General features: G+C 29.2%; 1 protein-coding gene and 2 pseudogenes across 3 annotated transcripts in view; all 3 read right to left on the reverse strand.

Annotated features, from left to right (window-relative positions):
* Positions 1-1,062: 1,062 nt before the first annotated feature.
* LOC149888480 (uncharacterized) lies at positions 1,063-13,111 on the reverse strand (annotated as a pseudogene). The gene is made up of 9 exons (XR_016452687.1): positions 11,057-13,111; positions 6,994-7,060; positions 4,127-4,388; positions 3,726-3,837; positions 3,396-3,479; positions 2,904-3,130; positions 2,510-2,727; positions 1,721-1,878; positions 1,063-1,235 (listed from the first exon to the last, which is right to left on the reverse strand). The product of XR_016452687.1 is annotated as an uncharacterized LOC149888480 (transcript).
* LOC149888481 (zinc finger BED domain-containing protein 4-like) overlaps positions 3,396-17,158 on the reverse strand; it is an 87,191-nt gene continuing 73,428 nt past the window's right edge. Inside the window, exon 2 of the mRNA XM_090088127.1 lies at positions 3,396-3,524. The gene's annotated coding sequence lies outside the window, so the exon portion shown is untranslated. The remainder of the gene's footprint in view (positions 3,525-17,158) is intronic.
* LOC145184726 (uncharacterized) lies at positions 7,888-10,399 on the reverse strand (annotated as a pseudogene). Its single transcript, XR_016452686.1, has 2 exons — positions 9,359-10,399; positions 7,888-9,282 (listed from the first exon to the last, which is right to left on the reverse strand). The product of XR_016452686.1 is annotated as an uncharacterized LOC145184726 (transcript).

Here is a 17,158-nt window from a genome sequence, read left to right on the forward strand (position 1 = left end):
GCCAGCATTTATCTCGATGCCGTACAGGAAATCCAATAGCAAAAACTATCGAGGTTGTTAGAACACGTTTGTGGCATATTTACGACGTAACTAACGTAAGTAAAATGTAAGTTAGTTGAATGCAATAGTCATACAGTAGCCTAAATGAATTTATTCAAACGTAAATGAGGTCTGAAATGAAGATGTAGCTGTCACAAAAAAACTGGGTGTGATACACCTGCATAAATATATATCATCGCTAATTTTATGTGACAAAAACTATTTATCAGTGTCTTTTTAATGAAAATGCAGAACACCAAAGATACACTGTTACTTAATCATTTAGAAACAAATTTTGAATGACAACCACAGATATATTTGAAACATCATAGGCTTTTGAGACTTGTTTTATAAAGAAGAAAGAAAAAAATTTGGAAAGTTACTTATTTAAAATTTACATGTAGCACTCCCTTACAAAAAGCAGGTTTTAAGAAACACTCCATCAAAAAATATTTTTTGGAAGACACGACATATTAAATCGTATTATAACTCAGTTTAGTACATTAGTGTTGGTTATTTTTACTTAACATTTTACATGGTGTCCAGAAAATTTTGGTGAAGTTTAAAGAAATGTAAAGTTGAAAATAAAAAAATGTTTAAAGAATGCTTTTTATTTATTTGTTTGTTTGTTTGTTTATTTTTTTTTTATGTGTGATTATAGGAAAGTTGTTAAAATGGCGTCCGTTTCGTTCATACCCAGCCAGCCAAACAAGTCGGGAGCCGCACGGGTCCCACGTTAGTTAAAGTATGGGTCCCGCACGGGAATCCCAGTCGGGACCCACAAGTTTTTGTCCAGGGGGCCCGCACGGGAACCGCAAGGCATTATTTTTGGAAGGGGCCCGCATGGGAACTGCTTGGGATGTGACCCACAGAGACCGTTTGTTAAGCTTAACTTGTGCATCTTGGGACCAATCTACGACCTGTATGACCACACGCATGAGTATCACCGCATGGCAATCCTCAAATGTATTTGAAACTTAGTAAACCTCGCATACTTTATACTTTAATTAATAGTCGAATATATATATTGAATTCTAACTATATTTCTGATAATAAAGAATCTGAAGATGTTACAGATACTTTTTTTTTTCGGCTGTCTTCGCCCCGGTTTCGGGCGTTAGCGAACCACCTGCGCAATTCGCCTTCGATCTCCTTTTGGGTTGCATTAGTCGTTAATGCATTTCTTTTAACTGCACCTAAACGCACAAAAGAAGAATTACATATATATATATACATATATATATATATATATATATATATATATATATATATATATATATATATATATATATATATATATATATATATATATATATATATATATATATATATATATATATATACACACACACACACGCACACACACGTTTTGATTTGACCGTTTAGATTAAGTGCTGAAAATTTCCATACCGCAGTTGCTGGTATGAAATTTTTTAAATAAAGTTTGTGTATTAATACACAAAAGAACCTCATCTGGAAAAGTTTGTTTTTCCAAACTGGAAATATTTGAAGTTGTCTGTGATATGTTATTCTATTCATATAATAATCTTGAGACGTGCAATTTAAAAAATGTTTTTTCTGTTTTTTTTTGTCTTGTGAAATTTTTTTAATAAAGTTTGTGTATTAATACACAAACTTTATTAAAAAAATTTCAGATTATTATATGAATAGAATAACATACCACAGACAACTTCAAATATTTCCAGTTTGGAAAAACAAACTTTTCCAGATTGCCCAGAAAGATTACAGTCTTCCAAGGTTATTAGAGAGAATGAATTTCATCATTCTTTTAATGGCATCATTTAGTGAGCTTCCACCAATATTGGATACAATACAAGTCTGAAAAAAGTATCAAGTTGAATTAAATTAGTAAATGATTGAATTATGTATGTACTCTTTTACAGCCAATTACATTTGCTAATGTAACATTTTTCGAAGACTTTGAGGTAACACATATGATTAGGCTTTTAAGTATAGATGAAGTAGTGGTAGAGCATCCACCTTGTAAATACAAGGTTTGTGGTTCAATCCCACCACTCTCCACCTCAGGAAGAACCACACTCATTTTATTTCTCCATGCAGCAATTTTGTGACAAGGCTTGTGTGTCAAAATTAAGAGTTGAGAGACTGTTAATAAAAAATGAGTGGCCCCCATAACTACAGTGGCCCTTCAGCCTAGATTTACAAACTCCTCATTAAAATTGGGGGTTTAACCTCAAAGCTTTCCATCTCCTAGGAGATGGAAAACTTTGATACCTTACCACAGCTAAATTAACTAAGTACCTTACCACAGCTAAAGAACCTCACCTGGGCCAATATAGGATCAGTTTAACACCATGCCCAGGCCATGGGTTAGGTTGTAATTATAAAACATTTAGTTTACACATCACTTATTTATTTCATAAAACATAAAATAAACCATGAAGTTATGAAAAATAATATTGTTAGACATGGAAAATAAAATACTCACCAGTGTTCTCTTTATTGATTGATCTTTTAGATGCTCCTCCAAATCATTAATATCTTTGATATTAGAAAGGGGAAAGTGAATGTCATTTGGCAACTCATTATCATTTTCCAACTGAGGTGTATTTAATTTTCGCATAATAGATTGTAACATTACAGAATGAGTCTTTTGAGTTTCTTTTATTTCTTCAAGAGTTGTTAATAACTTCTGCATAAGAACAGCTAAATCATATTTAAAAATTTGGTTTTATACTCTACAATTTGCTATACAATACAGTCAAAAACTCAATTTCAAAATCTAAGTTATAATCTCACTATTTCAATAATTTGAATTACTTCAATTTTTTTTTTTTAAATTAATAATCATGGAACTCAGCAACTTTAAAAAACAAGCTTACTTGAGTTTATTGAATTTAACACCTGAGCTGATGTTTCCATTATATTTTTTGAATGACTGGGTAACATATCAGGTTGTATTACATTAGACTGGTGATCAGAGGTACTGGATTGTGGTAGGTGTTTTAATACAGGCACATTTTGAGACAAAGATGAGTGTGAGCTTGATTGTATTGCCCTTAAGTGTTGAGGTGGTGTTGGTTTTGTAACCATAGAGATGCTTGTATTTCTGAAACAACAAGATAACAAAATAGGTATAAATGTACTAGATTTACCAACTATATTCACATTTAAAACTATTACTATGGCAGTCCATCTATTAAAGAACCAAGAACCACACCTGCCATCTATTAAAAAACCTTCATATCTGAAAATTTGAAGTGATAAAAATAACAAAAACCATTCTATTAATACTATTTTATTTGTTTATAATTTTTTGGTGTCTCATGATCTTAGATAAACAATTTAGAACTTTATAGATTTAATTTTTTTACGTAATCAATCTGTTTTCTTGATAAGAGTCTTCAATTTCATCATCAGCAACATCATTTTCATAGTCAAAAGAATGTTTTCTTTTTCTAAACAAAAGTGACAATTATTATTTTTAAATATTATAAATTAAACTAAAAAATTTTATTAATTGATTTTATTATTGAAACAATAGACAGCAAGCTAAAAATAATTTGAATGAAAAATTCTAAAATGATCTGTAAATCAGAAAACAATTTTTCTACAGTTAAAATTAAATTAAAAAAATTAATATATATTTACATTTATTTTAACTCTGAACATGAGTGAAACAAATTATACTGGAATTCTCTAACCTAATTTTTTGTGTTTCCAAATTTCTACAGTTATTATAATCATCTGTGTCATAGTAAACATTAGATGTGTCTTCAGCCTGTTTTGTTTTTTCATTTGCGCTTTTAAGAGTGTCTAGAACAAATTATATTTTGTGTACATTTCATTGATTACATGCAATGTCCGTGAAAAATTTTACACATCAATAGCTAAGTGTTATGCTCTAAACAATTATTTTTTCTTTGCAAACATGAGTGCTCTAAATGTTTTAGAAATGGGAGAAAAGAGTGCTCTCCTTTCTACCATTTCAAAACCATTTTATTAATGACTAAATCAGAGTCCCTTAAGGAGCTCTAAAAATCTTATTAAGAGAGAAAGCCAGATCCTTCATAGAAGGATCTCTAAAAACAACAATAGTACTAACTTGCAGTTCCAAGAATTCGCACTTTGTATAAAAGCCAGTGTTCTTCTGGGTTACTGCATATTTTTTTGGCATTTGACACTTTACTTGCTGCTTTTACTGGTGGATAGTAAAAACTTAATGCAGTTTTATCTTTAATTAAACTTTTAACATTCTGTTTATTTCCATCAACCATCCACTTCATTGGCAAAAAATCAATCTCTTTAGTCTCAACATATTCAACAATTGCATACATTTTAGTATAGTAAAATCAAAACTGCATCAGCTGAAATTTAGTAATCAATATTAATAGTCATGTAGTCATAATACTCACCATTCTTTAAATATTTTCAATCAAATAAAAATATTACAAATTAATATTGCAACTAAACTTATCAAAGTAAAATTTTTTTAATATTTATTTATCTATGGAGTAACAACTTGTACATTCACAAATTCTAAACAAAAAAAATCACTCAAAGCATTACCAAAAGAAAGTGTAATATTAAAGTTGTATAAGTAATAAATTATTTTCTTTTTTAAACTATAGAAATTTTAAATTGACTTGAAAAAAATATTTTAAAAGTTAAGATAAATGCAACTGTGGTAAAGCCACAAATCCTTGTTTAAATGGAAGTAGAAGATACTTTGTCAGCAAACTAGCAACAGGAAAAGTTTGTCTAATTCCAGCTTGGTCACAAAATATATTGAAAGTGAAATTGAACTAACTGGATCTGAAAAAAATAGTTCAGCATCTTCAAATTCTTCAAACACAACTCAAGCTATATTGGGTTCAGCAAAGGTAGAATTGTGCAAAATATTCTTTACAATTCCTAACTTACTTTCAATCTGAAAGCAATTGTCTCCAATGGATGTGGAGATAAAATACCTAGGTCCATGGTATTGTTTGAACTGAAAATAAGAACGATAATCAACAGGTATAGGACCATCTAAATGAATTCTCTTCAACATTGGCTCTTTCTTATTGGAAGTGTTGTCATTGATGTTGCAGTGCCCTTCAATAATTCGGCGTACTATTTGACCAGTTGGATTTTGAGGCTTATGAACTAATTTTTTTAATCTCCTAAGGTAACTTTCATATTGAAACGCAGATACATTATCAAGAACACCATAATGTTTAGCATCACTGGGCAAATGTATTAAAGAGTGAATATTATATACAAGTTGATTTTCACCATACAACTTAGAAAATGAAAACACAAAGTATTTTAAGAGTTGTTCAGCATAGGCAATATTTTTTGACAATAAATTTGGGCTCAGCAATATCCGTATGGCAACAGACAAATCAAGGAAGTTTGAATATATTGTGTCTTTTAAAATAGTTTTTAAGACAACAGGCCCAGTGTACAATAAAAATTGTCTTAATTCAGTAGCTTTCCATTTTTTATATTCTAAAAGAGATCGTGGTTTTCTTGAAAACTCTCTGGGGATGTTTTTACGTATAATTGCTAAGTTGTTAGATATCATAGATAATTGTAACTGAGATAGCTTACAATCCCCACGTGGTCCATGAATCCATTGAAATAAAAGCCTGCGCATCACACCTAAACACACAAGATGCATATATTCCAAAGGAAATTCTGTAACCATACCACAACCTAACTGCTCCAATGGTGAAGAACCTACATGATGGTCAGAATAATGACGCTCAGTAAAGGTTAGGTCTGTAATTGGTGGTGCTTCTAAATTGGGCAGTGTTACTTTGTTACACCATTTGCCACGCTGCATGCATCTCTCACATGAGTTATAAGCAGAGTGAGGCCTAATACATTTAATAAAAGCCCTTGCTGGTGCATCACATATTACAGCATCAATCTTCACTATGTAAGTTTTACCATTAAATAGAAAACCATGTTGCTTTAAACTCTTCATTTCTGAAACAAAATCATTCAGATATTCATCAAGAGGTGTAGGTTTTTTCGTACTACTGTAAATTGCAATGGGAAAAGGTCCACTTAATGGACACTCTTTCAGTGAACCAAGAATTGGCCAAAGTGAAACTGAATTGCTATTAAACAGTGGTATACCATCAATATTAATATGAATATGCAAAAGGTCAACTATAGAATCAGGCTGATTTAAGTTTAAAATATTAAGCAACCAATACTGCACCCCAAAGTAATAATATTCTCCACCAGCAATATACTTAATATCTACAGTTTGCTGAGTGCTTAAAAGAGTTCTTGAGTCATTAGAAAGATTGGAGTGTAATGGACTCAATATGTGCAATAAACTTTTTAAAGCTGAGTGTGATACACTGTAAGTTAATGCCCAATCTCGCAACTTATTTTTTAGTGCACAGTCATTGCAGTTATAATTATCGTTGACATCATCACTTTCTTTATTTTCATCAATTTCATCAGTTTTCGAATTGTCCCTACTATAATCAAAATCAACATCAGATTTATTATCAATACTATCAGAAAACTTTTCTGAAAACTCGCTTTGAGAATTTAACCTATCAAAAATAGTTATAGATTCATTTTGCTTTTCATGAACATTTGCATTCTGATCAAGTTTTTTTCTTGATTTACTAAAACTTATATCATCCACAGTTCTATCTAACATGGAAATACTAGCACAATTCTCATTTTTCATACATAACTCTGTAAGTATTATTGAAACCTTTGAATTAATTCTACTTCGTTTTGTTCTATCTGAACACAACTTGAAATCATCATTAGATGTTGCCATTATAAAGTTTAACTTAACTTAATATTTTCTGATTAGAACTGCTGTTTAAAAAAATGTAGCATAAATAAAAAACAAAAGAACACCCCACAATTCTTTTAAAAACAAAAGTATTTAAAACACACTATGCTATCAAAATACATACAGGAATTGAAAGATTAAGAAATTAATGATTTTACATTGAACTGGTCTATTCTTAAAACAGCACCTGCATATAATGATATTTCCAAAAGATGTATGCTATGCCTGAAAGAAAATATTGACACAATCAAATCTAAGAATGTTTATTAAATAAAAAATTGGAATTAATATCTAATTATAGACAAAAAAATTAAGTTTTTTTTGAAAAACAATAAAAACAAAAAAACCTATAAAATAATAACAGTCCCATTAAAAATATAAAAATACAGAAACTAACACTTCTAAAGAATTTATTATGTAATGGCTTACAATAGTGTCAACATATTCCAAATTTTTGACAAATTACAGTAATTGAGACATTAATGACATGTCTTAACTACTATTTATATATATAAATATATATATATATATATATAAATATATATATATATATATATATATATATATATAAATATATATATATATAAATATACATATATATATAAATATATATATATATTTATATAAATATATATATATATATATTTTTATATATATATATATATATATATACATATATATATATATATATATATATATATATATATATATATATATATATATATATATATATATATATATATATATATTAGGGTAGGTCGATTTTAATTCCGCATATTGCGTAATATTGCAGTAGTTGGAGACAGTTAAAATATGATTACTCTCAAAATTTGAGAGATTTTGGATGAAGAATCGCTTGCGGATTTAAATTCTAAGATTTGTAGGATTATGCGAAAAAACACCTTAAAAGGCGTTATATGCAAAAATTGACGTTTTCAATATGTTCATATTTAATCGTTTTTTAAAATTAACTGCATTTCTGAATGATTTAAGCTTATAATAATTTATAACACTTTAGCTAATTTTATAACAACTTTTTAACTAATTGAAGATTTAAAAAGTGAAACTTTTAATTTTATATTTACATAAGAATATCAAAATAAACATTATTTTTACAATTTAAAACATTTTGAACATGGTTATATATATTCAGGAAAACATTTTCAATTAAAAAATATCATCATAAGAATGGAAATAATGCCCTTTTGAAACATATGGTTTACGCATCTTCCTGCTAAGTAGTTTAGTTAAAATGCAGCTGTGTCGATTCTCGAATCCATAGACATATTGGGATGCTTCCGAGTCGGAAGTTCCGACACAAGTTTTACCGCTTGCTCAACACTCTGGGAGTGAGAAGGAAAGTCGGGGATTTCAGGTTCAACATTATTGTCAATCATATATTGGATTTGCTCAATTGAAAAATTTTGTGTTGTTGGGGGCTCCGTAAATTTAGTATTGATGATGTCAACCAACTCATACCAATGATTAGCATTAAAATTAATTTCCGGAATTTTCTTCAAATTTACCACCTTGCATGGTTAAGCGGTCCAATTTTATAGGCAGCCCATTTATCAGAAACTTTACCAATACCTATTCCTTTGCAATATTCAAATAAAAGTCTTTGATCGCAACTAAGGTCTGTTAGTATTTCTTCTGGAATATATTTATCTACTATTGGGTTTTCAATACATTCAAAAAAAACTTGATTTCTATCCTGAATATTTTCAGCACATCTTTTACCAAGTAGACCACTGAAGCTTCTTGGCCCGGTTGTGTCACCATCAAGTTTCACAAAAAGAGCTCGTAACGGAAGTTCATTTTGATGTAAGGCGCATCCAATTAGATGTAGTTTTCTTTTTAAAAACTCTTCTAATTTTACAACTAAGCCACTTATTGGTCCAGTATTGGTAGCAGTATTATCAAGAAGAACAGCTTGTATACTTTCCAAACTGTTATGTTCTTGTAAAACACTGAACGTTTCGGTAGCAAGAACTAAGCCTGTAGCACCAGTGACAGGAATCGTCCTATGAGTCAAATAATTTCCACTCGATTCTCCATCTTCATAAGTAAACGTGAGGTGATGTTCAGGTTTAATGCATTTCTTTAGTACTTCTCCTTGAGGTGAGTTTATTACTTTACTTGTTTTAGTTATCTGATCGAGCTTGCTATCAACCCCAAGACAAATTAACTGTTTTTTTTGTTCTGAGTCCACTAACGATTTTTACTTTTGACTTGGCCCTATCTAATTTGCATTTATCAATCAAAATATCTTTTATATCAACATCATTTTTCAGGAGATATTTTATGTCATATAGTAAAGCATTTGCAAGGGCTGCACCTACGTTTGACGAACACTCGTTTCTGACTAGTTCCATTGCAAATCTTGGAAGTTTAACTAAGTTGTATTTTCCAATAGGATTATTTATCGGTTTCCATTCACCTTCATCCTAAAAAAAATTAATAAAATAAAATACTTTTTGTTTCACCTACTACAAATTTTTCATGTATTTATAAAATATTTACCTCCGTATTGGTTAAATCACTTGTTTCTTCTTTTAAGTTTACGTGTCGTATGAGGGATTCATCTTCATCAACTTGCTTATGAGATTTTTTTTTTCGTTCTTTATCAAGTCTTTGAATCCTTTTGACAGAAAATCTATCAACGGAAGAAAGTTGATATGCACCTTTTGGACCTATTTTATTCCTCTGATCACGAAGATAAGCTCTGTCTTCAAGAGGTACTTTATTACTTTGAGAGCAAAGGCATTCAATATGTTCTTCTATGCAATTTTCTTTATAACATGAAACTTTTCTGTCACTACAGGGAAACACATCTAATGAACAGGAACATGCAGAAATATCAAAAAGTTTGTCTAAGTTCGCATCAAGATTTCTTTTAGCGCTTGCTTTTCCGTGCTTGCGATTAATATCCTTAACTAGTACGAGAAGATCTTTAACTTTCCTATTAATGGATTTGTCCGTTATAAGAGGTAAACTTGGGTTTACTGTAGCCCAAATTGATTTTATGTTATTGCTTATTTGGTGAGTCACTAATACGATATCTGCATTTGGATTTATATGAACAAGGTAGTAATAGTACTGAATAACCTGTCTAAAAGTGCTTGGATCTGTTATTGATAATTCACATGGGCCACCACAATATTTTTTTTCACTTTTCATCCGTGTAATTGTAGCCTTTACTTTTGGCATTTCTCGTGGACTAATTATAAATGTAAACTGTATTAAAGTATAACACTTAGAGTCATGGGTAACAGCGTGACTTTTTAGTGGTGGTGAAAGCACCAAAAAAACCTAAAATATCTAAACTTACTATTAAAAATCGGCTTTGCTTAAAATTAAAGAAATAAAACCCTCTTGAAAAAATTTGGGGGCCCATGGCCTCCTTGTTTACAAAATGAGGGGGCCATGAGCCCCAATCATTTTCATTCAGGAATTTAGTAAAACCATTAGTTCCTCCGACTAAATTAAGTAAATCCATTAGTTCCTTCGAAAAGTTGCAAAACAAAAATTATTTAGTATAAATAGGTAAAAACATTACTCTAAATATAATAATCATAAGTATTTACCTTTAGTATTAAAAGATTTCTTTAATTTGCGATTTTTTTTTTGAACCTACTTTTTAATACTTTATATTTAATTTTAAAACCAACTTTTAAATACAAACAAGTTATAATACTTTTAAATACAAACAAGAACTTTTAAATACAAAAAAGATTTGCAAAATTTAAACTTAAATGCGTGTAAACGATTTAGAGAAAATTTATTGGCTTCTTAAAACAATTGCGCATTTTAAGAAAACGTTGATTGGTTACTTTATTAATTCGAAACGAGATATTTTAAAACGAGATTATTATACTTAAAATAAAATATTTCAACATTTAAAATTAACAATTTAACTAAACTAGTCCAAAATTAAGACTTGAAATGGAAATCCGCAAGCCATTTTTAAACCAGGATACTTGAGATTTGGCAAAACCTCATTTCTAACCTAGACACAGTAGCTGCAACATTACGCAACTTAAAATTCAAAAAAAAAGCTAAAATCGACCTACCCTAATATATATATATATATATATATATATATATATATATATATATATATATATATATATATATATATATATATATATATATATATATAGAGAGAGAGAGAGAGAGAGAGAGAGAGAGAGAAATGATATATACATTTCTGTTTAATACCTGAATTGATCAAACATTATTCATTTGTGTTGCATCAGATAATCTGTTGCATGTTTCATTAGATGATTATGGTTATCTGATGACACATACAACAGATTATAATCAGATATATTTGGTGAAACACGAATGTTCGATTACAAATTGTAAACATCTTTTATCAGATTATCTGACAGATTCTAAAAAGAATTTAATTCGTATACAATGATTATTATAGTGAGTACAAAATTTATACAAAAATAGTAAGTATTGTAAAAAATTTCCTATATAAATAAATCTATATATGAGTACACAAACTAAATTCACAACATTTAAAATTGCTTTCAGTCGCTAATAATTGTTTAAGAAAAATGAAATGAAGTTGTTGTTTATTTGCGTCATAATGCATTATCGTTTGGGATATCAACACGGGACCCGCATTGAAACCCACATAAAAACCTCACTGAACCCAGGCTGGGCAACCCACACCAGCCCAGACAAATACGGCGCGGGATCCGAGTGTCGTGGTTTGCTGGGTAGCACTATTTTAATCTTAAGTTAAGATTTGTCAGTACACGTCTGAACAAAGCCTGAGATACTGAAGCCAAATTTGCTGCGGTAAAACGGTTGAAATTTTTTGAGCTCCACTTAGTAATCGTTTCATAGTTTTAATACAGGAGCATGGTTCCAAATGAAGCCGTATACTGTAATTAATGCACGTCCTCCACGATCTTCAAAAAAGTTAAGTTCAATTATTCCTTTGGCAGACATCAAATTGTTGCTGTAAACATCAAACAATTATTCAAACTGCAGCGTTATGAAATTCAATCAGTGACCCTAATCGGTTCTCTTCAATTCATTGACACGTTAACTTTTATGTGATGTAAATCGCGTTTTAAAATGATATGCAAATACAATTTTCTTTATTGATTGTAAGACACGTCTGATTCTTTCTTTTACTCTGACGGCAAACGATCTTTATTTTGAATTGAAACAACAGATCCCGATAATTTAAACTTTTTAATCCATTTTCGAATGATGTGGCGTTGAGGAAGAGTTCTGAGTTCATAATGAGCACAAAAAAAGCTTTGCAATGATAGAATTATTGTTTAGGTAATATGCTCGGACAAAAAACGCATGCTGTTGGAGGGTAAACAGCTCCATTGCTACTAAATTTACACAAACCAAGCTGCTTGATTTTGCATGCATCCCACCTTTCCACACACACATCTCTCAGTAATTTCAAAAAGAAATACCACTTACCTTTTCCAAACACCTTGTACTATCATACTTTTGCAGTGGTTTGTATCAAACACGCTTTTCTAAGTATCCTTTAACATAAATGTAATTTTGTTTAGAAGAAAATTCTACCTTAGCATTCATCAGATGCTTCACATAGTTAGAATGGTCAAGTCATGGTAGTTTATGTTTATTCTAAAAATTAGGAAAAACTCTAGGATTGTTTTCATCATTCTGCTGTGAGTACCATCATCACCATTGCTCTTCAAACAAAGATCCCAGTTATCAAACAGAACACGTGCTTTAAAATTTATGGACAAATTTAGGGCAAGATATGATGGTATAAGACTGCCTACTAGATAGCCCACATATTCCTTTACTTTTCCATTTCCATAACAACTTTGTTAAAAGTTGTTATCCATAGCCATGGATGGTGGTATGTAAGGGACAATTGATAAAGAAACCTTTTCTTTAAGAAGTAACTGGAAGCATTTTTTGATTAGCTACACAGATATTTCCAAAGACTGTAAGTAAATGCAAAACAATTACAGGTTATTTTAGGTCTTGAGTAGATCTAAGCACGATTGTATCAAGATAGTTCGACATTTTACGAAGCAGTTTAGAAGGATCTTTTCCAGCAGCTGCCACTTATTTGTCTGTTGCAAATATTGTGAATCACTCATCCTTAACTAAAATTGGAGCACAATTTCTGTACTTATTTATATTGAATAATGGTAAATATCCTTGTTGTGGTTACAATCTTAATGCCACTCAGAGTGCATACCTTTTTGCAACTATCAGTATGGGTGGTTTATTATGTGATGATGGTATTACGCTATTCTAAACGTGAGAAAATAAGAAACAGTATAAAAGTTAAATAAGAAATATTAAGGCAATACTAAGAATTAATAAATTTATATGAGAATATTTAGGATTATTATGATCTACATGATTATCGGAAAAATGCATTGAAAAATGTTTTTTCACCTTTATGTCCAATTAATTACTTTAGTAATAAATTAATTTTTATAATCGTAAAGTTCCTACAACTTTGTAATTTGTTTTCAGACACCTAGAAGTAAAAAGTTAAAATACTGGGAAGAGTTACTTTATTTTGTAAAACAGTTAAAAAATTATGAAATTGTGCCACTCTAGAACAATAATAAAGATTTATTAGAAAACTATTGATTTTCATACTTTGGTGAACTAAGCTTAAAGATTATTTAAAAAAAATTTGATAGTCCACAAGCCTGGGTGGCTTATAATACTATTCTTCTATGAACATGTTCACCAACAAAATTTTTATGTGACGAAAATTTATTCTTGTTAGATTGAGAGTGATAGCCAGGACCATTCTATAGTCAAGAATCAACTCCTAGCTTTTTACTTGATGCAGACTATCATTCAGCAAACACTTTAAGAGAAGTTGTTGAATGCTCAGCTTTTATTTTTCTAGCATAGATCCACAAACAATACAAGCATCTAATAATCAACATGTAGGGGAGAGCGGGGTTGGTTGTCAAGCGGGGTTGGTTGTCACAAAGTTTAATACAGGAAATGTAGATAAGATTTAGAACATTAAAATCATACAATCAAAATCTTATATAAAAAAAAACATTTTCACTGTAATTTTCAGCTTTTTTTAGCGTGTAGAAAACAAGTTATTTGTTTTTATAGGTTTTTGATATGAAAAAGTTAAATTTTGCTAACTTAGAAATTTTCTTTTACCAAACAAAAATTATTTTATTGTGTTTGAAATGAATATTTTTAAAGTTTTTTATTCATTTGAGTAACTTAATCCACAAAAAATTCTCATGAAATTCACACGCTTTTAGGTAAATTTACAGGTGTCTTGCAACTTACATAGAAGGGGTTGCTTGTCACAAAATATATGGGAATGGTTGTCACAATTGCCTCGACTTCGTGTGCTGCAAACTAAATGCCGCTTTTAGATATTCCTTGCTTATTTGTCCATATTATTGAGGAATATTTTAATGTTTAAAATATTATTTCAAAATCTAAAGTCAATGTGTTATATTTGTTTAACTAAATATCTATAATCTAAATAACTTTTATTTCAATATGTATAACTTTAAATTGTGATCCTATGTTTAATATAATTATAGAAAAAGGAACACAGAAGTTCAGCTGTTTTGTTGTTTTGTTTGTACATTGTTTATATATATATATATATATATATATATATATATATATATATATATATATATATATATATATATATACATATATATATATATAAAACAACAGAAAAGTTTTAGATCAAATTTTGGCCGCTGTAGTAGCTAATTTTACTAAATCGAAAAATAAAATTTTCGCTAAAAAAAACCCGACTTTTTATAGGGTTTTGTTTCTCATGTTCGTAAATTTTTGTAAGAATGTTAAACATTTCGCAGCGTAGCTACTTAATTTTGAATAGGAGTGAAATAAAATGGCAAATTATGTGTTGCAGCTGTAGCAAAATCCTGTTTGTCATGTTTTCAAACAACTTTAAGCTTACCCCCGTGCATTTATAACATTGAATACATATTTAGTATCACCTTTTTATTAACAAGGAGGTCTTATATAAGAACTAAAAGTCATTAACCGAGAACCTGTAGCAAGTGTAGCAAAAAACCAAAAGTGTACTTGGTTGAACTAATATTACTTTATATATGGTTTATAAACTTTTTTAATGAAAGAAACGGAGCTGTATCAATTCTTCAACAGATCAGGGGCCAATGCTTTTAACAATTCGAAGCTTTTTTCGAGAAAAAAATCTTTCGTAAAAACGCAATTTTTTAAGTAAATTATTTTTTCGTAAAAAAATGCGTAAACTCGATGAATTTATCGGTGTTTGTATTTTTTTCGGCCATTACTATAAAGCATAAAACGTAACGTCACTAAAATTCACGCACTTTTTTTATCCGTCATTGATAGCAATTTTTATTTTAATTTTTATTTAGTAGGCCTACTTAATAAACTTTATTTGTTATTAAGTAGACTGTGCTGTCTATTCTATTTATATAAATATTTTTACATTCTAGTACTTGGTGTTTAAAAAAACTGTGTAAAATTAAAGTAGGAACATGGATTTAATTTTTTTGGATGAAGACTTAAATTTCAAAGTTGCAGAAAATGAGCTTCGCCACCGATTGCCTCGAGCGATTGGTGTTTAAAACATTACTTAAAATTACTAAGGTTTGATGTTTTTTTAAAGATTTTTTATCGAACAAAATCAGAAATCATACTAAATAGGCGCAGAAATTATATTTTTGTTTTGTTTTTCAATTTAATTTTAGTTTAACGGCCGCTTTTTTAACGAAGATGTTTCTGACAATGTTTTTCGAATGCAGTATCGAGTCCCAAGAGCTTTATTAGATTTTTAGAAACTAGGCTTAAAGATGATTTGCAACATTATACTAAGCGAAATAAAAGCATTTCAGTACATTTCCAGATAATGGTATTTCTTCATTTTATTGGCACAAAGGTTTTTTTTCATGCTCTCTGAGACTATCATGTTACACACAGTGTAGGAGAAGCTATTTTCAATGTTAGTGTATTAAGTTAATATATATATATATATATATATATATATATATATATATATATATATATATATATATATATATATATATATATATATATATATATATATATTAGGGGTGTCCACTATGCAAAAAACTTTCAAAACCACCCAAATTGAATTTTTTCCCATTCTAGTGTTGTGTATAATGTAAAAATTTTTTTATCAAATTTTAATAACTATTCTAGAGCCCCCTCAGAGCCCCTAAAGACAAGCCCTAATTCCTGTTTAAAACAGTATCTTTTTTAGTTAAAACACTGAGAAATAATTATTGTGAATCTCATTTTTCAAGTATTTAGAAATTAAATCACAGAAATCAAGCCAAACAAAAGCAGCTTGCATAATACCCAGCCGGCACACAACGTTGTATTTACGTTGTATTTACGTTGTATTTATGTTAAAATTATGTTTTACGTTACTTAACGTTAATCTAACGTTGTGTAAACGTAATCTTTTTAACGTAATATTCTAACGTTGAGCTAACGTTGACACAACGTTAAAAAAAACAAGGAAATATTAACGTAACATTCTAACGTTGAGCTAACGAAAAGACAACGTAAAAAACAAAGAAATATTGACGTAGTTCTGCTAACTATAAAAAAACCTACCGTAACTTTTTGCATTTTTTTCTTCTTAAAGATGGCGCAAGAGAAGATAGGAGTTTAAAGGTTTGAATTGTCTTTTAAAAGACAATCGAGGAATTTTGAAAAAACATTTTAAAATAAACAGCGTACAAGTAGTAAAAACTTTAAATTGCTGATAAAAGATTTAATAAAAGGTAGTAAAATGTCGATTATAAAGGTTTGATTTGATTTTTTATAGGTACGTGGACTGATTTTTTAAAATTGAGCATATACTAAAATGTTATATATCATTAGAAAGCCCTTCAATACAGTATTTTAAAGGTGAAAAAATTATTAAAAACGAACAATTTAAAAAAATGTTATGACGTTTTTAGTAGCAAATTTCCGATATATGGATTTATTGAAGAAATTGGTTCCAAAAATTTTTTTTTTTTCACTGAAATTGTTATAACTTTGTCAAATCTTATCCAAATCTTATTAAATGATATGTTTTATAATAAACCACATATGAATAAGTATATTACATACTTCATTAGATTAATCTTAACAAAAAACTTCTTAGTGTTTTTAAAATATTAAAAGTTAGTGTTTTAAAATATTAAAGCTGTTCCTATTGAATGCCAACAGTTTTAATCTGAAACATTAATCTTTTTTTATATGTTACATAAAAAACAATTAGGGTTTTACATTTATCATTATTTTGGGATATGAGAAAAAAAA

This window comes from Hydra viridissima, unplaced genomic scaffold, assembly GCF_058129835.1.
Source record: "Hydra viridissima isolate aposymbiotic clone 2 unplaced genomic scaffold, HvirCarnegie_v1 scaffold_5, whole genome shotgun sequence".
NCBI lineage: Eukaryota > Metazoa > Cnidaria > Hydrozoa > Anthoathecata > Hydridae > Hydra > Hydra viridissima.